The sequence below is a fragment of the Marmota flaviventris genome, assembly GCF_047511675.1.
Source record: "Marmota flaviventris isolate mMarFla1 chromosome 17 unlocalized genomic scaffold, mMarFla1.hap1 SUPER_17_unloc_1, whole genome shotgun sequence".
Lineage (NCBI taxonomy): Eukaryota > Metazoa > Chordata > Mammalia > Rodentia > Sciuridae > Marmota > Marmota flaviventris.
Genome location: NW_027287693.1, coordinates 40,425 through 65,244, shown reverse-complemented (window position 1 = coordinate 65,244; position 24,820 = coordinate 40,425). Strand labels below are relative to the sequence as shown.

Below are 24,820 nucleotides of genomic sequence, written 5' to 3'. Positions count from 1 at the left end.
TAGCTATTTGATAATGCATTTAAAAATTGCAGCCTCCCTATGAGGCTGTGTAGCTCAGTGGTAGAGCACTTGCCTCGCATGTGCGAGGTACTGGGTTCGATTCTCAGCACCGCATATAAATAAAAAAACAAAAGTCCATTGACCACTAAAAAAAAAAATGATCCCTAATCCCCTCAAATGACTATAGAAGGCTGAGGTTCAGTTTTTAAATGCATTGTTCCCCTCTGCCTTGAATAATTGGCCAGAGCTCTTATCTTCCCAGGATGTCTGGAAGTGACTGCCTGAGTGCCAGAAATAAGCAGGGCTGCAATACCCTCCTCTCAGGGCAGGGATTTGCATGTGCTTGAGCAGCTATGAGCCTCCCCAGAGACCTATGGGGTTCTACAAAGACCCATTTAAACCCAGCTCCCTTCCCATTAGTTCAAAGCTCCACATTCTCTTCAGCCTCACAAGATCTGGTTGGGCCTGATTCTTTGGAGGGTCTTTCTGAGCAAGGTTCCATAGACCACTGTCTCCTGAGCCAGGTCCACTTGAATTCTACGGTGCACGGGGGGAGAGAGGGTCTTCTGAGCTGGTTCCAGGGGTCCTAAGAACCCTGGGCCCTGGAGTTGAAAAGAGAGAAGATGGAGAATCATCTGCTAACTGGAATTTTAAGAAGGCTGAGGAAGGGCAGGAAGAGGAGCACTTGGAGTCAGGATGGACTGAATGCTCCAGGAAACACCCAAGTGCTACTTAAACCTTTGAAGGTTCAGCTCAAATCAGCCCCCAGGAAGTCCACTCCTAGTTCCCTTGGGCCCCCTGAGCTGCGGTGGATACCCTTTTGGATCTTGGGTTCCCAGCCTGAGACACCACCAGGAAGCAACATTAGTCACATCTATCTGCCTGCAAGTTCGGAGGGTGGGGCTTGGTGTAGCCAGATCCTTCGTGAGTACTCAGTGAAATAGGACAGAAGAGGCTGGACACCTGAGGAATTTTCGAGAAGCAGGTTTCTTAATTGCAGGGTCCATAGAAGCTCTTGCCTAAAAATTCTCTCCTGGACCATGAGTAGAGAAATTCTTTGAATTTTATATCCAGTGTGGGGGGTGAGTGGGGGAGCTAGGAGGTTCACATAGTGTTAGGGTCGGGCAAACATCAGAGGAAAGGACCACCAAGAGACTGTCTCATGCAAAAGCAAAGGGGTTTACTGGACCAGCATGCTGGGGCTCAGAGCTCTCCTGAGAGAAGCTGGAGCCCTGAGCACAGCTTAAGCAGAGTTTTTATGCAGTGTTTAAACAGGGAAGTTCATATGGCAGTTAGGGTGCGAGGGTGGGATTGTTACAAAATAACCATTACAGAATAATCATGCGTTTTGTCAGGGGGTGTTGGGTCAGGGTACATTTTGACATAAGTAACTGTTTTTAACATAAGTTTCGGGTTCCAGGAAAACAGAACTTAAACTTACAGAAAAGCAAAACTTAAATTTAACCTTTACAATAGCAAGTGCTTTTCTTTCCATCCTCTAAATAGAGGTTTCACAAGTGTGTTTGTTTTCCTGCAAAACTGGCAATTAACAAAAAGAGGAAATGACAAGCCTTCTGCAGATTTTTGCAGATAGCTAATGCGCTATGCAAAAAGCTCTCTGATAAGAAGAGAGACTTACATGTGACAAATATGATGTGGGTTTCTGCTTAATTATGGTAAGAGTCTTCTGGGTGGGGGTCTCTGGACTGCTTCACCAAAGCACATTTGCCGCAGTCCGGCTGCAGCAAAATAACCGGGGGGTGACGAACAACTTGTGCAGATTGATACAGCAGGAGTGGAAGCCGTTTATTGCAGGACAGGAGCGGTATTTATACATTCCACACAGCTTATCTAATTAACATAAACTAGATACATCAGTCAACCAATAAGGAATCTCCACACTTAATGGCTCCCTTTTGTTACTTCTCAAACTACTCCCTCTGGCATTTTGCCAGGCACCATCCAGACTTGTTTACGAACTCTAACATTCCCCTGGCAAAGTGCCAGGTGTTATTTTGACTTGTTTACAGACTCTAACCCACATTGATAATAGAAAAAAGAGGAACAAATTGAACTGAGTTCAGCACAAGGCTGTGTTGTCAAGTCTGCAGTGGGCGACCCATTCAAAGAACAGCTTCTCTTTCTGGTCACCAAATGCCCCTGACAGAGCATGCTGTTGTGGGCCCAAGTGGCCCCACTTATGCCCAGGCAGGCCTCAGTTGGAGTCCTTAGTAGCAGGCATCACCCTTTAACAAACTGAAGAACCTGCAAAAGAAAGGAGGTGGATCAATATTCTTTAATTATTGGGAAAGTGGGTGCAAAAGAAAGGCTTTATTTTTCTGCTTTCAGGGCTGCCCAGTGCCTCCAGCTACTGGCTCCCTCACTCCCTTGTTGGCTCATTTGGCTGGGAGCTGAAGCCTTTGGAGCAGCAATTTAAGCAGAAATTAGGGGGACTTTGAGGTGGTAAGGGGAAAGACCTGCAGAGCACGCCCGAGCCCGGGGCATCTCACGGAGGGCCAGAGCTGGTCCAGGGAGGCCTGGAGGACGTGGGGGTTACACCTAGGTTTCCTTCCCAGTGTGGGGATAAGACCTGCAAATCTAAATAAAAAGGAAGAAAAAGCAACTCACCTTCTCCCTCCCCTCAATCCACCCCACTCACTCATCGTCATCCAGGATTCCCTATGCAGAGATGGGTTTCCTAGTCCACGTAAATGCAATCGTGGGGTTTCCCTCTGCCTCTTACACAATGCCCCGCCCCCAAACATCACCAACCTCAGCAGATATAAGCATTTGAGTCTGCAGGGTCAGGTCTCTGCTCTGGACTTGGGAGGCTCTGTGGCTAACTCCAGGAGAGAGACACACTGCAGAGGAGAAACACTGACGGGTACTGAATCCTCCTGGATCCCCTGCACGGGTCCTTTAAAGGCGCTAGGTCTGCACCCACCAGGGCTTTGGCAAAGGCAGCCTCCTCCCCAGATCTGGGCACTGCCCTGAGAACTCCTTTCTTGCTTGAGGGATTTGCTTTGTTAGCAACTTGGTAGCAACTTCCAAGGACAGAGGGCTGTGGAGCGCCCCAGACTGGGAGGCTGAAAATGCGGGAGAAACGTCAAGCAGCACAGCCTAAGATTTCCTAAACCAAACCTGGTGAATTTTCCCACAGTTCAGGAGTAGTAAGGACTTGAGAGGAACAACTAAATCGGGTACCCAGGATCCTGCGGATGAAGCCAAGTGAGGTTGTGGTCTGGGGGACAAATAAATTAGTGTCCCATCTACGACAAGAGGCTCTGTTCCCCAGCCTTTCCCATAAGCCCCTGGCTTGGAACATAGTAACAGCATCAGAAGGGATGGGCAGGTCCCAGCATAGCCCATGCATGAATCCCTGTATGCTGCATAAAGTGGCTAGTAGAGCTGGGCGGCTTCTGTCCGCAGAGGCTTCTGTCCGCAGAGGCTGGCTGCAGCGAGTCAATTTGTTACCCTTTTGCACACGTCTTAAGAGCCAGAAGAGAATCCTTCCGGACCAGTACAGGAGGGAGTTGGGGCAGGCTTGACCTCAGGGCTTTGGCAGTAGTTGCTGGGTGTTTTCAGGTGGATGGGGTTGAGGTGGGGTGGAGAAGGCCCCAGTAGGTGGAGGTCCAGAGCCACGCCCCTAAGAGGAGATGGGGCGTGGCCAAAGTTCTCCTGGCTTTGCCCTACCAGGAGGTGGGGAAGCCAGGATGTGTAGGTGGGGAAAAAAAATGATCTCTCATGCCTTTGTCGGGGTAGCGGTGAGGATTCCTGCCCCGGATTTCAGGTGAACAACTAAGTATGAAGCATCCTGGGTCAGATGATTCATGTAAGTGTCACAAGACTGGGATTCTTCTCTTTAAATAAAGTGATTCATCCTGAGTTTTACTAATTCCATGAGTCAAAGAAGAAGGAAATGTGATTAGTTCCTCATCTGATTATGAAAATTTACAGGTGTTTCTACTTATCAGAAAAATAGAAATTGATTTCAGTGTTATTGCCATGGTAACAGGACATTAAGTAAGCAACCATTCATGATTAGTATTTCTTGAGACTAATGGACAGATTCACAGACCAGAAGGATAGATCCTTGTGACCCGGTGTCTTAGACTGCTGGGGGCCGGAGAACCTACATGGGCAATTCCTTGAAGCACAACAGTTCCTGCTTTACGCATGGCAAGGGAAAAGAGAACACCTCGTGTTGGGGTCATTTTCTCTGGAAGTCAGGACAGCCTGTTGTGTTCCAGGCCACACACAGGATTTCCACTGAGAGGGGACTTGGCAGGTCTGAGAAGTAAAAATTCAAATGTTCCAGGGAGCGCTGGGTTGTGTGTGGCTCAGTGATAGAGCCCTTGCCTAGCATGTGTGAAGCACTGGGTTTGACCTCAGCACCACATGTAAATAAATAAATAATAAAGTTAAAGGTCCATCCACAACTAATAAAAATATATTTTTAAAAAAATGTGCTAGGGAAAGAGCAGGAGGATCATAATCAAATGAATATACAAGATATAGAAAAGTCTCCATCAGGAGTATGCAGAATCTGGGACACTAATCCCATCATAGACTTAGATTCTATGAAAAAAAAAAAAAAAAAAAACTCAGCTAGCAGGCACATAAATCTCCTGCTGGGTTTTGAGCTAATGATATTACAATAAATACTTTAAAATTATTTTTCAATAAATAAGGTTTTAATCGATTTATGGATGTATTATTGAGAGACAAGAAACTGTACATAAAGTCTACAATTTTTGTCAGGCCCTGGGTTCGATCCCCGGCACTGAAAATAAAAACACACAATTTGATAAATTGCGACATAGGTGGAATCCTCACTGCCATCAAGATGGTACGTCTAAAAGTTTCCTTGTACTCTTTTCTAATTTCTCCCTTGTACTCCTACCCACCTCTCCAAGTGAAATCCAATGGCTTTCTGACACTATACATTATTTGGCATTTTTAAAATTATATACAAATGGAACCATGTCCTATTTTGTCTGGCTTCTTCTAATGAGCATCATTATTTTTGTAATTCATCCTTGTCATTTCCTTTTTATTGCTGAGTCAAAGTCCCATTGTCTGGGTAACCGAAATTGGCTTCTCCATTTACCTGTTGATAGGCTTTTGTTTTGTTTGCAGTTTATGGTTTTATACAAATAAAAGTGTTGTGAACATTCATGTACAGGTCCTGGAATAAACACATGCTTTCATTTCTCTTGGGAAAATACCCTAGAGTGGAATGGCTGGGTTAGATGGTAAGTTTATTTTCAAGAAACTGCCAAGCTCTTTTCCAAAATGCCTGTACCACTTCATGTTCCTAGCAGGAGAGTTTGCATTCTGTCACAGCCTCGCCAGCACCTGGTATCATTAGCTATTTGAGCCATTCTACTACATGTTCTCATAGGTAGGTAGTGGTACCTCACTGTAGTTTCTGTTGTGTTTTATCTTTGGTTTCTTGGCCGTGCTGGGGATTCAACCCCAGGGTTTGTGCTTGCTAAGCATGCACGGCATGCACTGTACCACTGAGCTACATTCCCAGCCCTCACTGTAGTTTTAATGGCATTTCTCTAGCAAATAATGATGCTGAGCATTCTCTCCTGGGCTGATAGCCCTCCCTCAGGGGATTGATTCTAAGATCCCCCTGTGAATACTAAAATCGAAGGATGCTCAAGCACCTCATACAAAATGGCGTAGTACTTGCATCTAACCTACATAATACTCCCAAGTACTCTAAATCATCTGGAGGGTACCTACAATACCAATTAAGATGCAAATATCAGGTAAATAGTTGTTGCTCTTTATTGTTTTGGAAATAATGTCAAGGAAAAAGTCTGAACATAGTCAGTACAGATGAAACTTTTCCTCAGGTATTTTCCGTTTGAGGTTGGTGGAATCCACAGGTGCAGAAACCAGAAATGGAGAGCCCATGGTATTCGCTATTTATGTATCGTTCTTGGTGAAGTATATGTTCAATCTCTTATTATTCATTTTTACATTGGGTTGTTTGTTTTATTATAACTTTTGGGGGGGGCAGGAAAATAGGTTTATTCAAAGCCAGCTTTGAAGTAAGATATAGACTTTTGTCTCTAATCATTACCCTCAGAGAACTCAAGGTGAGGAAAGATTTTTTTTAAACGAGAGGGCAAAAATGAAACAAAAGGCAGGAAATATACATGTTGGGATTCAGTCAGCCAGAGAACTGGTCAGTCTCAACTTCCTTGGCATCTGTCCTCAGCAGGAGGAAGATTTTATTCTCAGTGAGAGGAAGTTCAGAAGTTAAAACAATTTGAAGCATTAATTTCAAAAGGGGTTGTTTGCAATCCTGCAGACAAACTAGTTATCAAGAAGTTGTTCTTAGTTTGGGAGGGAGTCTGTCTCAAATCCCTCCTGTTTCATTCATCTCATAATCTTTAGGGAACCCTGGCTCCATGGCATGTGACTGGCCACCCATTGTTCAATGTGTGTGTAAAACTCTTCAAGGAACTTGAACATAAGGAGTCAGATGCTTATTCCTGAAGGAGGAATATTTAATAGCTCCACCTAGATGAAGGGTTTTCATATTAGTTCCTGTAAGAACACTCGTTCAGTAGCCCCCCTACCCCCTGGTGTTTATTGTTGGTGGAGTTTGACAAGTGACTGCCTGTGAATTTCCCATCCTCCATCTTTGAATGATGTCCTCTGAAAACTTTGCTGATTATTTGCCAAGCATGCTTGTCCCATGCTACAGGAGCTCTGACATGTATCTTGATCTGAGTGGTCCTGAATTTTTCTCTCACAAGACAAGAGATGTCTCTCAAGAAGGATCCAAGTAGTTCCCCAGAGAGAAGTGGGAACTTGATTCAGGACTAGCAGGGAAGAGAATTACAGAATTACAGCACGCCTCAGTTAAAGGCATAGGCAGATTTATTTAGGAAAGTAGAAAGATATTCAAAGGAGAATGGGGGCAAGCTCAAGAGGGAGACACAGCCTGTTTTCTTATTTTGCTTTGTGAGTGTTCTTTATATAACTTAGATTACAAGTTCTTTTTTTCCAATCAGGGGCTTGTTTTCATTCTTTTTCTTATTTTATTTTTTTTTATTGGTTGTTCAAAACATTACGAAGCTCTTGACATTTTTCTTGTTCTGAGTATTAAACTCAGGCTTCACAAATGTGGTGATGCACTCTACCACTGAGCTACAGTTCCAGCGGAAAGATCAAGAACCCAGGCCAAATTTTTGCGCATGGCTCCAATAGAGCTGTTGCTGATCCATATTGCTTTCAAGGGTGCAAGGAGGCAAAGGTCAAAGAAAAGTTCTTAAAGTCCAACATTTCTTTTTTTCTTTTATGTATTGTGCATTTAGTGGCATCTCTATGAAATGTTTGCTTCACCCAAGGAAAAAATATTTTCTCCTTTACTTTCTCTAGAAGTTTCATAGTTGAGGGACTGAATATACACAGAGACGATGGCCAAATATAAATAAATACAGAACTCTGACTGACAACCTCTGCAGCAACCAGCCCAGGAGGGTAACCCACAGCCCCCAGAGCCATTGGCCAAAAGTGTCAGGACTTGTCCAGTAACTGACAGCTTCCCTAATTTCTGCCCTCACTTCTAACTCAGGGCCAACCAAGGAAGCCAAATAGGTTTCCCAGTCTAATCACAGAGGATGCTCCGTTTCGACTTTGCTTGCCTCATCTTCCTCACTAATGACCACAAATCAGACCTTACCCAAGCTTGTCTTTTTGTCCCTAGGAAGATTTCCCACTCCCTCCCCTGTCATCAGACCTCTGCCAACTGCAAGCAATGGTGACTATTTCCCTTGTTATAGCAAGCTTTCCATAAATACCCTGTACCTTTTTTCAGTTGAGTGGTTTTCATTAATGTCCACAGTTCTTCTGGAGTTTCCTACAAGACACCATCTACACTCCTTGTTGTTGTGGGTCCCAGGCTACGCCCAGGTCTGGTGCCTACAGAGACCCCTTGCACCTTGCTACAAGTGGCTTGTTGAGCCTGCACTGTTGTGGTAAGTCAGCACTAGTTCTGAACTTTTCTTTCATTGTGTTGATGTGGCTGTTTATCCTCAGTTTGGCACCTGGATTTTGATATTGATTCCCATTTGCCTGGTATCCATGGGACAATCATGCTATTCCCTTTTAGGCCTTTTGTGTTGCTCCATTTGAAAGTGTTTGTCAGGGAATGGAAATAGAGGTCAATGATAGATCACTTACCCAGCATGCACAAGGCCCTGGGTTTCATCCCCAGCCCTGCAAAATAAAAGTAAAGTGTTTGTTGTAAGAAGAATCACAAGACACAACACAGGCATAGATCCTAGAAGGCTCTGTTCAAGATGGCCTTGCAGACCAGTGAGTTTGCAGTTCTCCCTGGACTGGACATTTGGACAAATTAGGCTGTGGGTCATCAATAAAACCAGAATAGAGTTCTTCTCCTGACTTAAGATTTTTGTCCTGGGGTCTTGGCTTTGATCCAGCCAGCAGGAGGACACAGATTGTCAGATCTGGGATCAGAGATGGCCAAGCATGAGGCTGGTAACATGAGACACAAAGTTCATAAACATTACATTCCCACTGATGGCTGTCATCTCTTTTAAGGTGTTCTAAGTCTACATCCTCTGCTTACGTTGGAAAAACTGCTCTTATATGTATACTACTAATTCATGGCCCTTTGAAGTAGCATAACTTCAAGGATGGTTTGGCTCTTTAATGACCATGTGGGGGAGCATGTGAACAAAATTGCTCATTTGAGAAGCACCTTAGAAAAGTAATGGGATAAGTCAGTTTTATAAGACCAATTGGGCAGCAGTTTGGGGCTGATATGGAGGCTCTCAAATGAAACTCTGAATCAAAAATTGCTTCACTCCAAGATTCTTTTCCTAAATTGGACACAGTGGTACATACCTGTAATCCCAGCAGCTCAGGAGGCTGAGGCAGGAGGATCAAGAGTTCAAGGTCAGCCACAGCAAAAGTGAGGTGCTAAGCAACTCAGTGAGATCCTGTCTCTAAATAAAATACAAAATAGGGCTGAGGATGTGGCTTAGTGCTCGAGTGCCCCTGAGTTCAATCCCTATCATCTCCCCTCCTGCAAAAAAACAAAAAACAAAACAAAAAAAACAACAAAAAAACATTCTTTTCCTAATGACAGTGAGCAACTGGACATACTTAAGCTGTAACATATAAGGCTCATTTCTCTAGAAAAGCCTTCCCCTCCTTGCTCTCCAGTTGCCTCTCTGCCTCCATCTTATTCTTCTGATCTCTCCTCAGTTGGTGCCTTCCTTCTCTTTCACTTGTCTAGACCCCTTATCTTTAACCTACAACTCTCCTGAAACTTCAAAATATCAGTTCTCTCTAAGATCTGTCCTTCTCTTCAGCCAGGAATGGAATCAACTGCAAAATTTAAACCTAGACTAACATTCCCTGTACTTTAGGAAAAATACCATGAGAGCTGTTCATATTTACATAAAGAAACCCTAATTCTAAAAATCACACAAGGTTGGATATTTCACCTCTAGCATGAGACCTAAAAGAAAACCATCCATGATTATCTGGGGACACTGCCTAGGAGGAATTATCGACTCCTTGTTTATATGCATAATCAGAAGAGGATTCTCATCAGTGAGAGTCTTACACATAGAATATATATAAGAAACTTACCATTAGCTCTGACAGACGTTATTAAGGATACTATCTCGGGCTGGGGATGTGGCTCAAGGGGTAGCGCGCTCACCTGGCACGCGTGCGGCCCGAGTTCGATCCTCAGCACCACATACAAACAAAGATGTTGTGTCTGCCGAAAATTAAAAAAATAAATATTAAAATTTTCTCTCTCTCTCTCTCTCTCTCTCTCTCTCTCTCTCTCAAAAAAAGAGGATACTATCTCTATCTCTTCCCTATATAGAAATTAGCACAAGTAGTGAGGAGCCGTCATTAACACAAGTAGTGATGGACACGGCCTTGGTCTAGATTTCTTCTTGGTTAGCCATGGTGGCATCTGTGCCATTACCTGTACTTCCTGATGTACTTGAATCAATGAAGCCAACAAGGCTATGTAGTCACTTTACAGGAAAGGAGTCCTGGTTGTATGAGATTGATCCTCATGGCTTATGGGATTTGTTCTTTTGGTCTGGGTTGGGCTCTAGGGATTCCAAGTTCCTGCAGGCACTATTAAAGTACTTTTTTATTTATCATAATGGTCATGAGACTAGTCAACTGGATTCTTTCCAGAGTTTTACATTTTTTCTGCACAGCTACTCTCATCAGATGATTGTGCTCTAAAGGTCAAGATCTTGCCATAGTTTGCTGTGGATATGACCTCAAGCAGTGAATATTGGATTTCCATGTGTTCATGAGTTGGTTCTCATCTTGAAAGCAAGAAAATGACCAAGTGGAGAGAGACTGAGAGCTTGACTATTCCTATGGACAATGGCCAGACCATGGATAAAAATAGAACTGTGACCTATAACCTCTGCAACGACTGGCCCCAAATGGTCAGGACTTGGGCAATAACTAATGGCTTCCCTAGTCCCTGCCCCCACTTCCAACTCAGGACCAACCAGAGAAAGTCAAAATGATCTCCAGACCAGTCACAGAGGATGTCCTGCTTCTAGTAAGCCCACTCCCAGCTTACCCACACCCACAACCTCAGATTAGGGCAAACTCATGCCCCTGCCTGCCTTTGAGTCTCTGCCAAATGCAAGCAGTATAACTTGTTTCAGTTGAGCTCTGAAAATAACTTACAATTCTCACTGGGGCAATCTTCATTGATTTCCACACTGTTTTATTTGTTTGTTTGTATTTTATAATTTTATTTAATGAATTTCTTTTTTTATGTGGTGCTGAGGATCTATCCCAGTGCCTCTCATGTTTAGGCAAGCGCTCTACCACTGAGCCAGCACCCCGGCCCTAGTTGCTAGTTTTATACTTAGGTCTATGGCATTTTCGAGCAAGTTTTTGTAAACAACGTGAAACTTAAGTTTATTTTCTTTGCACATGTTTATCTATTTCTTAAATCCAATTTATTGAAAAGATTACAGTTACTCTACTTTGTATCTGTGTTGAAAGTTAGTTGTCTAGATGTGTGTGGGTCTATTTCTGGACTCTATTCTGTTCCATAAATCTATCTTATCTGTTTGTATAACAATAGCTCATGTCTTGATTGTTTTTATACCAATAGCTTCTGCCATATGAGGACACGGTGAAAATGTGCCATCTTTAACCAAAGCAGGTCCTTAACAGATTCCTTCATCTTAGACTTCCCAGACTCCAGAATTGTGAGAAATAAGCTTCTGGTATTTATATACCCCATGTATGGTATCTTGTAGTTATGGATATACCCCATGTATGGTAGCTTGTGAACGAGCTCTCTTTGACCTTTTTAAAAATTTTTATTGTCTTCTTGTGACAGAGGGGTCCAGAATAGCACCAAGTCTGTCTGTCTTCCTCCTTCCCTCTTTCTTTCTTTCTTTCTTTCTTTCTTTCCTAGGGATTGAACTCAGGGATACTTTGCCAGAAGTTACATCCACAGTCCTTTTTATTTTTTATTTTGAGCTAGAATCTTGCTAAACTGCCCAGGCTGGCCTCAAACTTGCAATTCTCCTGCCTCAGCCTCCCAAGTCACTGGGATTACATTGAATGTGCCTCTAGAAAACAATAGCATATGCCTATAATCCCAGCTACTAGGAAGAGTGAAGCAGGAGGATTGAAAGTTCAAGGCTAGCCTGGGCATTTTAGCTTGATCCTGTCTCAAAAAAAGAGAAGGGATTGGGGATGTGGCTTAGTGTTAGAGCATTCAATCCCCAGCATGAGGAGAGTGGGGTGTGGGTAATGTAACTATGTTTGCTAAGTTAAAAATAATATTAAGTGGTACACCCATGTGCCCACTCTGGATTGATAAATCTGTGTCTGGAAGAAGCTGCCTGTATGTTCTTTCCCTATTTCTCTGTCTCTCCTTAATTTTGCCATTTCTCTTTCATCAGTGGTAAGCACTATTTTGAATTTTTATGACTATCATTTCCTTAATTTTCTTTATAATACACTATTTATGTACCCTAAGTGACATTAGTTTTGCCTGTTTTTGAACCTCGTATATATGGAACCATGCTAACTGTATTCTGTGGTTGCCTATTTTGTCCACATTGCGTTCTTAGTGCTCATTCAAAATGACGCATGTAACAGTGCCGGGGAATGCAGCTTTCCAAAGCCAGTTTGCCTATACTACACTTTGTTCCTAATCTTCTTCTGTTCTTGAATAGCAATGGTCACTGCATTCTTGTTCACATCTCCAGGATATAGGCCTATTTTTTTTTTTCAGTTTAATTTCATAAACACTATCAGCTTAGTTTTTTTTTTTTTTCCTGTTTGTTTGTTTGTTTAAACCTCTACAGAACATAAAAATAGGTTGTATGTGTCCCAGAGACACAAAGCAAATCTTGGGAAAGGAGCATAAATACAGGTTTTCTCCCTCCCAAGATGGAGCGATTTACTACTATGTTGTACTCCTTCTCTTTGGTGATTAGTTTATAGCACAGCTGCCTGAAGTTATTGGATATGGAAGCCAGTTGTCAAGTCATAAGACACCCTTTTTGATCTGATTCTATGCCTATCAAGCACCCTTCTGAAATCTGGCTCCTGGGTTCTCTTCCTACAGGAAGAGAGTAAGGTACTGGTTTGAAACAGTGGCTTGAGCTCCCTGACAGTGGCATTTGTCCCGAGCAGTACCCAAGGACCAGGTCTCACGTCCTTCAGTGTGTTTTAAATATTGGGTAGTAAATCAGCTTCCCTCAGACCCATTAACTTGGGGATTCTAAAAGTAATTATGGTCCTCTAAGGACAAGACTGGATCTGGACTACAGTTCAAATCATCAAGGACCCGCCATCCCAGGGGCAGTTCTTGTCAGCATGGACATGTGGCTTTTCCTGGTGATACTCTAACTTCAAACTGAGCTCATTTGGCCAATGTCTGCATTGTGTTCCCTGATTTACTAGCTACTGGATCTCAGGTCCTCTTCTTCCACTGGAGCCCTGTACTGGTTTTGTTTTGTTGTATCAATGCTGGCTGGTTTATAGATGTACCACAGAGCAAGCTACATATGGACCAAGCTGCATTCTGGTGCTGAGGTCTTGTTCTCAGATCTGCCTGGGGCGGGGGGGGGGGCAATGATAAATTACCAATTCTATCAGATTTGTTCCTTCCCCAAGATGGATTACAAAATAATCAAAAACCTGCCCAAGTCTCAGTGAGAAGGGAAGGAACTAAAGACAGCTTTCTTTCTTTTTTTTTTTAATTTTAATATTTATCTTTTAGTTTTCGGCGGACACAACATCTTTGTTTGTATGTGGTGCTGAGGATCGAACCTGGGCCGCACACATGCCAGGCGAGCGCGTTACCGCTTGAGCCACATCCCCAGCCCTCTTTTCTTTTTTAAAAAAAACACTTATTTTTTAGTTTTAGGTGGACACAATATCTTTATTTTCTTTTATGTGGTGCTGAGGATCGAACCCAGTGCCTCACGCATGCCAGACGAGCACACTACCACTTGAGCCACATCCTGAGCCCACAGCTTTAGTTCTTGATCCTCCCACTTTTCTCTCCAATCTGTCTCTGTTCTCCTTCTTCAACTTTATGAGACTTCCCTTCACTCATCTATTTATTCATTTTTTAAAAAAATATTTATTTATTTTTTAGGTGTTGATGTACACAACACAATGCCTTTATTTTTTTTAAATATTTATTGTTTAGTTGTGTTTAGTTATTTATTTTTATGTGATGCTGAGGATCAAACCCAGGGCCTCACACTTGCTAGGCGAGCACTCTACCGCTGAGCCACAACCCCAGCTCAATATTGATTCATTTTTAACTGGTTCTTTTTACTTAGACATAAAGGTGAAGCTCCCTGCGGTATATTCATATATGCACATAAGATGACTTTCAAAGTATTCATTCTGCATTTCCTCCCCTTTTTCTGACCCTCCACTCTGCATCTTGATTTCTTCTTCTCCTCAACCATGTGTCTTTAGGTTATCCTATCCTTCCCTCCTTCTTTCCTTTATTTTATTCTAGCTTCTACCTAGGGGAGAAAACATTTGATCTTTGACTTTCTGGGTCTAGTTTATTTTGCTTAGCCTGATGTTGTCCATTTCCATCCATTTACCAGAAAGTGCCTGGTAACTTCATGGCTTAGAACTCCACTGTGTCTATCAACCACAGTCTCTTAATCCATTCATTTACTGATGTGCATCTGAGTCGATTCCATAGTTTAGCTATCGTGAATGGTGTGACTGTAAACATTGAGGTGGCTGTATTGCAAGAGTATGCTGATTTTAGTTTTGGAAAAATATCAAGGAGTGGGGTGGCTGGGTCATATGGTGGTTCCATTCCTAGGTTTATATTTTTGAATAATTTTATTTTTATGTCATATTTTTTTAGTTGTCAACAGACATTTATTTTATTTATTTATATGTAGTGCTGACAATCAAACCCAGTGCATCAAACTTGCTAAGCAAGCTCTCTACCACTCTCCAGCCCAAACTCCTAGTTTTTTGAGGAATCTCCATACTTCTTTCCAGAGTGGTTGTACTAGTTTGCAGTCCCACTAACAATGTACAAGTATACCCTTGTACATTTTTGTCAGCGTTTATTATTGTTGGTATTTTGATAATTGCCATTCAGACTAGTAATTGCCAGAGGTGATATCTTCGTGTAGTTTTGATTTGCATTTCCTTGAATGCTAGAGATGTTAAACACTTTTTCATATATTTGTTGGGCATTTGTATTTCTTCTTTTGAGAAGTTTGTTTAGTACACAGGTATTGATTGGGTTGTTAAGTTTTCTGGTTTCTTTATTTATTCTGGAGATTAATCGCCTGTTGGAGGAGTTACTGGCCAAGATTTTCTCCCACTCTATAGGCTCTCGCCCCAGAGATCCTTCTTACCAGGAGAGCTTCCTAGTTGCATTCCAGCTCCAGTCCACGAGCATTGTTGTAAACCTTTCTATTTTTCACAGGTGACCTGAGAGCCCTTGCCACTCACAGAAGTTGGCAGAACTCATTACTCAGATCACAGCGTTCCTGTGGTGGCAGTGGCATCCAGCAGACTTGGCTCCTCCATCTGCCCTGCCCCCTCCATTTATAGGTGAATTTGGCCTCATGCTATATGAAAATCAGTGAAGTGACCAACTGCAGAAGGGTAGACTTAACCCCTTGATTTTCCTGCTTTTTCTTTCTTTGCCCTGATCTGTTTGTTCTTTCTTTTAGGAGAACCTTTCAGGGTTGTCATTCAAGAGCTGAGAAGATGAGTCTCAATATTGATTTGGAAACAAACTTTGCTGAGTTTGTTATAGATGCAGGAGAAGTCATCCTAGGGACTCAGCAAAGAACGGATATGAACCCTCCTCTACTGCGGGTGAAACAGAATGAAAACATCTTGCAAGCAGTATGTGCTCTGCTGAACTCTGGAGGGGGAGTGATCAAGGCCAAGATAAAGGATGAAGACTACAATCATGAGATTCATGAAGAGGGGTTGGATCTACCTCCAGTTTTTGAAGGTTATTTAGATGAGATGCAACAGGGAAAGCTCTTTTTAATATTTGTGACGTCATGGAACACAAAAGTCTCAGGTGTGCCACTTGCCACCTTGTGCTCTAATTTGTACCACAGATATAGATCATCTAACAATGTCATGGATTCTCATAAAGCACTGGTATTCCTGAAAGAGAAAACTGATTCCAGTTTGTTGAGTCCACAGGAAGCTCAGGCTGGTGCACACCGTGAAGACGACACAGAGGACTCGGCTGCTGCTTTATTTGATAGAGTACAGCTGCAATACCTGGAGAAACTCAACTTGATGGAGTCCCCTGCACATTGAATTTCAAATGTTCCCAGCAGCTCTGTCACAGTGTGTTAAAGAGAGGCTCGCCAGGTGTGTTTCTGCATTGGCCAGCACTGAAGGAGGCTATGTATTTTTGGGTGTACATGATGAGACCCATCAAGTCATTGGATGTGAAAAGGAGAAAATAAATCTTTCCAAGTTCAAGAATTCTGTTGAACGCTGCATTAGGAAGTTACCTGTCCGTCATTTCTGAACACAGAGGCATACAACTCAATGTTCCATCCGATTCCTTGAAGTTCATGATAAGGGGGCCCTCCGTGGTTATGTCTGTGCGGTGAAGGTGGAGCGATTCTGCTGCGTGGTGTTTGCCAAAGTGCCCAATGCCTGGCAACTGAAAGCCAACAAAGTGAAGCCGCTGACCACAAAGCAGTGGGTAGATTGGATGATGCAAGCCAAGCCAGGTCAGGAGCAAGTCTGCAAATGATCCGCATGTTTGCTTCAGGGGAGGAGGGCAGAGAGGAAAGGGCAGTGTGGTGTTCGTTGAAATCTTGGGAAACAGAGATTTTTTTCCCCTGAACGGCAGCTGCCTGATAGTAATTCCTATGGATGCAGTTGGTAGGTCATTTTCCTTTCCTCCCTCTGTCCATCTTGAACATTCTGCATTTGACAGATGCCCCAGGGTCAGAGCCCCATTAGCGGTTGGTTAAGGGGTTGATTTGAATTAGTTATTTCTATTTTCACAGCCTTTCTTACATTCTTATTAAAGTCTACTCCTTTCCTTTCTTGCATTTAGTTATTCAGGACATTCCTTTTTTTCAGAGATATTCCCTTTTTAACGTCCTTCCACTTTCCTCTGACTTCTTATTCTTGTTTGGGTCTCTTACTTCCGAATTACATTTTATTTTTTATTCATAGATAAAATACTCATAGATAAATGTTTGCATAAGCTTATGGGGCACCAGGTGATGATTACATACATGTGTACAGGTGTAATGTTCCAATCAGGGTAAGCACATCTATGTCCTCAAGCATGTATCATTTCTTTGTAATTAAAAACTTTCAAACTCTTTTCTTCTAGATTTTTTTTTTAACTACACAGTATATTCCACTCCTATTTCTGAACCAAAACCCCGAGCCCACCAGGGCTTTCCCTTGCTATCCTCGTTCCTTCCTTTTGTGCATCAACATGTGCTACTAACTGAAACTGCTGAGCTTAAGAGTAGGGCTGTGGGGCTGGGATTGTGGCTCAGCAGCAGAGCGCTCGCCTAGCACGTGCCGGACCTGGGTTCAATCCTCAGCACCACATAAAAATAAAGAATTGTGTTGTGTCCATCTACACCTAAAAAAATAAATATTTTTTTAAAAAAGAGTAGGACTGTGGCTATGCATCTACCTTGGGAAAGAAAAGCTGAGATGAAATTAGACAAAAGAAAATCAGTAGCAACTTCTTCAAAAGTTCAGAAGAGCTAAATTTTTCAGAATCTCCTCAAAAATCTGTATCCATTGAACTTCATATCTTCTAATCATATGTCTTTAAAATAGCATTCTAACAATATACAAACACTTTGAACATAACACAATTAAAACTTACTAACTATTGCCTCATACTATATTTTCCCCACAATATTTCAGAAGGCTTTTCTGGGCTGACCTGAGATATAGTCACAAATATGTGTGGGTTGTATAGCTTTGGGTTATGTCACAGCTCGGCTATATGTTGAATTCTGCCTTTTGCATTTCAAACTTATGTTGTTTTTTTCTTTTTCCTAAGTTCGTCGCAGACTTTCTGAGATGTTCCTTGAGCTGAGTTTGTCACCCTCCATGCCCCCCAGCAGGACTGTGTGTACTCAGAATTTGGAAAGGCTGAAAGTACTGCAGAAACGTCACTTTCCAGGTAATTTGTCATCTCTGGTTTCTTTGGAACATGTTGATTGTTTCTTCATATAGAGAAAAATTATTTGTCAGTTGTGGTGGTGCACACCTGTAATCCCAGCAGCACGGGAGGCTGAGGCAGGAGGATCGTGAGTTCAAAGCCAGCCTCAGCAATAAGTGAGGTGCTAAGCAACTCAGAGGGACCCTGTCTCTAAATAAAATACAAAATAGGGCTGGGGATGTGGCTCAGTGGTCACATGTCCCTGAGTTCAATCCTTGTTACACCCCCACCTTCCCCCGCCCCCGAAAAAAGAAAGAAATAAAGAAAAAAAGTTTTTTACTCCAATGTTATATTACACTAACATACAAAGTCAATTTCAGGAAGTTTAAGGACTCCAATATTACTAACTAACCTTTAAAACTTTCAGTAGAAACTGTTTGTGAATAATTTTGTCATTGGGGTAGGAAAGGATTTCCTAAACCAGATCCAAAAATATTAAACAAAAAGCTTGATACATTTCATTATATGAAATTAAGAACATCTGTTCCTCAAAAGATACCTTAGAGATTGTGAAAAGCTATTACTAAAAACTTAAGGAAGGTATTTTCAACCCATAAACTTATGAAGGATTAGTTTCAGAAATAAATAGAGAACTTATGCAAAATTTTAAAGGTAAAAGCAACCCAATAGAAAAATGAGAAATATAAAGATTCATTTCTCAGAAAAGGAGACACATATGTACAATAAACTTATAAGGATGCTCAATCCATTAATGAAGAATAAAATGCATTTAACATCATTAATAGAAAAAAAAAATCATGTTTTGAAGATTTTTGTAAGTAAACAGAATCTTGTTCATCACTGCCAGAGTTTAAGTTGGTCTAATCTTTTTGAAAAATGGGTTGGACATTGCTTGGTGTAGTCAGTTATTTCCAAAACTCTACCCTTCAACAATTTCTCTAGTTTCTAGAGAAAATGTATACATGTGCATCAGAGGAAGTAGACCCTTGTAGATCTGCCCATGAATACTCATAAATTCACTATTTGTATCACTTTAAACAGAAAACAACATCTATGATCACAACAATGGCCAAATATATTGTAGCATCTTCACATAGTGAAGTGTCTTTCATCAGTAAGGATGGGTGCACTCCAGTACATGTAAGCCCAGGCTGAGTCCAAGTAGTGTGTGTCTTCATCTCCTCACGAACTTAATCACAGATTTCCTTGATTCTTTTATTAAGTATAAAGTATTTAATAGTATTCCCAAACATAGATTTTCTTCATTTGAACACAGCAACTCAGGAGGCTGAGGCAGAGGATCACAGGTTGGAGGCCAGCCTTAGCAACTTAGTGAGACCCTGTCTCAAAAAAAAAAAAAAAAAAAAAAAAATCAAAAGAGCTGCAGATGTAGCTCAGCAGCAAATCATCCCTGGGTTCAATTCCCAGTATCTGCCCCCACCACCACCAAATTTCTTAATTTTAGTAGTTTTAATTATGAGTATATTATGCACACAGAAGCAACAGAGATATAATTTAATTAATAAGCATATAGGAAAACCTATCTAAATACGCCCAGCTGAAATTAAAAGATAAAATGTAGTAAGTTCTATTTTAACAGTCCCTTTTTATTAAAAAAATATTTTTAGGTGTATATGGACACAATACCTTTATTTTATTTATTTTTTGCAGTACAGAGGATCAAACCAGTGCCTCACATGTGGTAGGCAAGAGCTCTTCCAATGAGCCACAACCCCAGCCCCACAGTCCCTTTTTCGATGGATTTTCAAATGGTGTCTAAAGGATGATATCTAACTTTTTCCTTGTTGTTTTGTTTTGGTTCTGAGGAATCTAACCCAGGAGTGCTTTAGCACTGAGCTATATCCCCAACCCCTTTTATTTTCCATTTTGAATTAGGGTCTCAGCAAGTTGCTGAGGGTCTTGCTAAATTGACAATTCTGGCCTTGAACTTGTGATCCTCCTGCCTCAGCCTCTGAGTTGCTGAGCAAGCACACCTGGCCTTTTTTTCTGTTTTAAAAAACATTCTCTCCGATATATATTTTCCTACAAATAATTCAAGTGTTCTTTAAGGATAGATTCCAAGTAGTAACGATTGCTTATAAATGTAGACTTCCATTACCATATTGTAACCCAAAACATACCTCCAGCTATGCTTTCAGCACCATAGAATCACATCAGAGTTTTTCTCTTTTAGAAGAAGATTAGAATCATTTTGTTACTTATTAAATCATATTCTTAGACTAGGTTTTCTTTTTCTTTTTTTTTTGTACCAGTGTTTGAACCCAGGGGCACTTAACCACTGATCCACATTTCCAGCCCTTTTTATATTTTATTTACAGTCAGGCCCTCGCTAAGTTGCTGAGGCTGGCTTTGAACTCATGATCCTTCTGCCTCCGCCTCTCAAGCTATTGGGATTACAGGCCTGCACCACTGTGCTCAGCTTAGACTAGAAATTTTTTATAGTAATTTCTGATTGTTAATTATTGATGTGTAGGATACATTCTGAGTATTAAAGTATACATTATGAAACCAAGACTAGAAAAAGGGGGCTCAAAGCCCTTAAAAACCCCAGACTCTGTAGCAGCTATGCCATTCTCTCCAGAGAGGGACCATGTAGTGTGCATTTAACTTACTTATCTCATTTTCTCTGATCAGCTCCTGCCTGTTACTGTGTGATAAAAGTAAGGTATGCATTATGCCACTTCCTAAACATTTTACTTAATGGTCTTATAAAGGCAGAAAGCAAAGATAATTTTGAATTTAACCTTCCTATATTTATGCATTTTTGTCCTTGTTGGAGTTCATTGATTAATTGTTCTAGAACAATGTTAAATCACATTAGTAGTAGGCAATACCCTTAGTTTAGTCAAATTGTTTTTTTGAGTTGTTGTTGTTTTTGGTTTATTGAGATGAGGTCTCATTATGTTACCAAGGCTGGCCTTGAACTACTGGGCTCAAGCAATCTTCCTGCCTCAGCTTCCAGAGTAGCTGAGGCTACAGGCATGTGCCCCCAGTACCCTGCTAGTCCACGTTTATAGAAAATATCTACAGCCCTTCTCTGAACCCAGACACACTTTATTGGTGTGTCCAATTGCTTTCTGGACAGCTTCATAGATATCTCCAACTAAGCAGTTCCAAAATTTATCTCTCATTCTGACAATCCTCTATTTCTATTTCTCCTGTACAGTCTCCATATTATTACATATCATTTTTATATTATTTGTTCCAAATGATCTGTTGGAAAGTCCTCTTCTAGCCAAGCACAGAAATCTGAACTCACCCTTGACTCTTCCTTCTATCTTAAATTTGAACTTCAAATTTTGAGTGTATTGATTTCTTTTTTTTGGAAGAGAAAAAAAAGAGTTCATAATTTTGATTAGATTCCAAATTAGGGCACGTGACCCTCCCCCTGAAATTAATTATGTATTTAATAATATATTATCTTAAACACATACATATATACATATATATCCAAGTCTTTTTTAAACATTTGTTTTTTAGTTGTAGGTGGTCACAATACCTTTATTTTATTTTTATGTGGTGCTGAGGATCCAACCCAGTGCCTCACATGGGCGAGGCAAATGCTCTGCCACTGAGCTACAACCCAGCCCTATGGAAAAGTGTTTTTAAATACCACTTTCAAAAGATATTTTTAAAATGTATGTACACAAAGTAGATTTTTTGTTACTAAGTTCTAAAAGTTTTAACATATGTATAGGTTTTCGTAACCATCGGCACAGTTAATATACAAAAATCTCCATCCCCCCCCCCCCCCCCCGCTGCAAATAAAGCTCCTTCATACTGCCCCCTTGTGGTCACAGTCTCCCAACCCTAACCCAAAGCAGCCATGGATCTGTTCTCCATACCTAGTTTTGCTTTATGGAAGGTCCTTAAATGAAGCCATAGAGTGTACAATGCTTGCCAGGTATTAAGATGGCACATGAAGGACTTCCTCCCCACCTTTGCCTCTCCCTCTCTCTCCCCGTCCTTACCTGCTCCTCTTTGACATGGAGACTGCTTGGAGGTACCTCAGGGGTACCTGAAACAAGCACTCCTTTCTTGGACCCGTGTTTTGTTCATGAACCTCATTTTGACCATCTCACTGCTCTCCACCTTTCAAATGGCTTACCTGAAGTCACCCTTTGAGAATCAGTTTAACTGTCTTCCTCTTCATGAAGACTTTCATATGAAAGTGTCCCTGTCCTTGATGCTCACATAATATTTGGTGGACTCTTTTCCAGTAGCCTTTATGACTTTGTGTCATAAATATTGCTGTCTCTATTTAGGAGAGCCACTTATCAGCTCCTAAGCCCTGTTCATCTTTTTCTTCCCAGTGTAGAACCTAGTACTGCCACATGATGGAGCCCAAGTGATGGCTGGATCTGGTACATATGCTGGTGATTATTCCTTGTCTGGGATTCTCTAACTTATTCCAGTTCTTTCCTTGTCTAGTATCATCACACAGAGTTGCGTATACTCCAGAAAGCCTCTACCAGGAACTCTGCTCAGAACATAAAGGACTTAGAGACTTAATAGATAGAGAAATGCGCCCTGTCTCCCAAGAATACTGATTTTTTCTCGAAGCTGGGCTGTGGACTTGGGTCTGAAAGAGAATCAGGGTGTTATCTGTGATGCCCTTCTGATTTCCCAGAACAACACCCCAATCCTCTACACTGTTTTCAGGAAGTGGGATGAGAGGTTCAAGGATGATTCTATGAAGGTTGCCTCTTCTTTGAAGCAGAGGCTGGTGGACACAGGAGGCTACACTGGGAGAGTGTGCATTGTTCCCTTGTTCTTCTAGCTGAATCCGGTCGGAACACCAGTGACACCCCATAGTTCAGTAGCACAAATTTACCCAGAGTCCTATAATCTTACCACCATCCAGCACATGGAAACTCTGTTACGGTCCCTTGTGAGAGTCTTGTTTGGCTTCAAATCCTTTGTAAGTGAAGAGCTGGGCTCTGAGACTTGGAACCTGCTCACAGATCAACAGTATGAGTTGCTTTCAAAGAACCTTCACAAGACCAGACAGCTGTTTGTTCATGGCTTACCTGGGTCAGGGAAGACCACTGTGGCCCTGAAGGTCATGCAGAAGATCAGGAATGTGTTCCATTGTGAACCACATGAAATCCTCTACATCTGTGAGAACCAGCCCCTGAAGAAGTTTGTGAGGTACTCAGTCTGACTATGTTCACTTTCTTTTCTTGAGTAACTTTGGTGTGGCTTTAAGTTTATGTGATAAGATTTCTATTGCATTTACCAGGTCCAGGAGAGTTTAAGAATAGAGTAGGCTTCCTTTGTGTTTGATTGAAGAAATCTGACTGTGGTTTTTTTGTTGTTGTTGTTGTTGTTTTGTTTTGTTTTTTACACTTCCAGCAATAAAAAAATATGCAAGGCAGTAACCCGGAAATACTTCATGAAACATGACTTTGCAGAGATTCAACACATTGTCGTGGATGAAGCTCAGAATTTCTGCACCAAAGATGGGGATTGGTATAAGAAGGCCAAAACCATCACTCAGAGAAGAAAGGATTGTCCAGGAATTCTCTGGATTTTTCTAGACTACTCTCAGACCAACCAATTGAGCTGCAGTGGCCTCCCTGCTCTCTCAGACCAGTTTCCAAGAGAAGAGCTCACAGGAACAGTCCTCCATGAAGATGAAATAGCTCAATAGCTACAAGAAGTGATGCAGACAGTCAGAGAAAATCCTCCTCCTAATGTCCCCCTTGGATCCCTGGTGATGCTCCATGAACCTAACTAGACTTGGGGTGTTCCAGGTAGTGTAGAAACTGTTGAGTTCTTGGGCTTGAAGGAGACAGTGATCTACCTAGCAGAGAAGTGTCAGAGAAGTGTCCCCAGGGACATTGCTGTGCTTTTCACCAAAACAACTGAAGCAAAAAAAAAAAAAAAAAAAAAAAAAATTAAAAAAAAATAATAATAATAAAGATAAATTTCTAAAGGCAATGAGGAGAACAATATCTCAGCTCAATGAGGAATTGGATCCATTCGTGCAGATCAGTGATGCAATGGATATTCTGACTGGTAACATTGTGTTCGACGGTGTCCGTCAATTTTCAGGCCTGGTAAGAAACATCCTGTTTGGGATCATTTCCCAGAGAATGAGCCAGCCATTTTATACAGTCTTTTATTCTGTCTGGCTTCCAGGGCAAGGAAGCATTTGTATATTTTGAGAGTTTTTAACTGATGGGAGCATGCCGGTCTTAAGTTAAGATAGACCTCAACTCTAGTTAACTATGAAATTACTTGATCTAAATGTGTAAGCATCAGACCTTTAGTAAGCACTCATTCATTAAGTCTTGTGTTTTTGTCAGCATTGGGGGCTGGGGATAATGTGGCAAATAAGACCCCTAAGATTCTTCCTGGGGGCAGACACTAAATAAATGCAGGTACCAGGCATTTTAGATATCAATAGGGGATATCAGAGAGAGCACCCTGAGACTCAGAGATTGTGTGTGTCTGTGTGTGTGTGTGTGTGTGTGTGTGTGTGTGTAGGGAGGGGTTGGATATTCATGTTAGGGAAGTTCTCAGTGAGAGAAAAAGTAATCATGGGAAGATCTCGAAGCCACATGTGCCAGGCAGATTCAGATATTTTCATTATTTTTAGCCCAGTCATGTGCAGAAATGCTTGAGTACGGTGTGCAGGGAAAGTGAAAGGTGGAGAGGGGTAATGTGTCTGGCATTGTGGAGGCTGGGAACCGGCAGGGTGTTTCCACATGTAAGACCACAAGCTACAAATTATAAGTTTTGACTGCGTTATATTACTTTATTATTTTCCCCTTTGTCTTTTAATGGTTTTAGTGTTTGTGATCTCGGTCTTTTAAAATATCTTAATTTTTTTATGCCTTTTGGTTATTTGAAATCTCTGCTTTTTAGATCTGCTTTAATATTATCCCTGTGGTGAATCTTCTGTTGCTACGTAAGGTAAGATTGTCACATCACTGTTTACAGCAGCTCAATTCACAGTAGCTAAGCTATGAAATTAACCTAGGTGCCCTTCAATAGATGAGTGGTTAAAGAAAACGTGGTATATATACACAATGGAGTGTTACTCAGCTATAAAAAAGAATGACTTTATGACATTTGCCA

At 41.5% G+C, this 24,820-nt stretch overlaps 1 long non-coding RNA gene and 1 pseudogene across 2 annotated transcripts; one reads left to right on the top strand and one right to left on the bottom strand.

Moving 5' to 3' along the window:
- The first annotated feature begins 7,827 nt into the window (after positions 1-7,827).
- On the top strand, positions 7,828-23,615 carry LOC139703706 (schlafen family member 5-like; annotated as a pseudogene).
- LOC139703707 (uncharacterized) lies at positions 8,196-22,796 on the bottom strand. Of its 2 annotated transcripts, XR_011705808.1 has the most exons (5): positions 22,765-22,796; positions 22,589-22,688; positions 9,722-9,781; positions 8,896-8,996; positions 8,196-8,244 (listed from the first exon to the last, which is right to left on the bottom strand). It is a non-coding gene; the product is annotated as an uncharacterized lncRNA (long non-coding RNA). The 2 variants fall into 2 exon arrangements; XR_011705809.1 differs by lacking the exons at positions 22,589-22,688; positions 22,765-22,796 and adding an exon at positions 21,843-22,129.
- Positions 23,616-24,820: the final 1,205 nt, after the last annotated feature.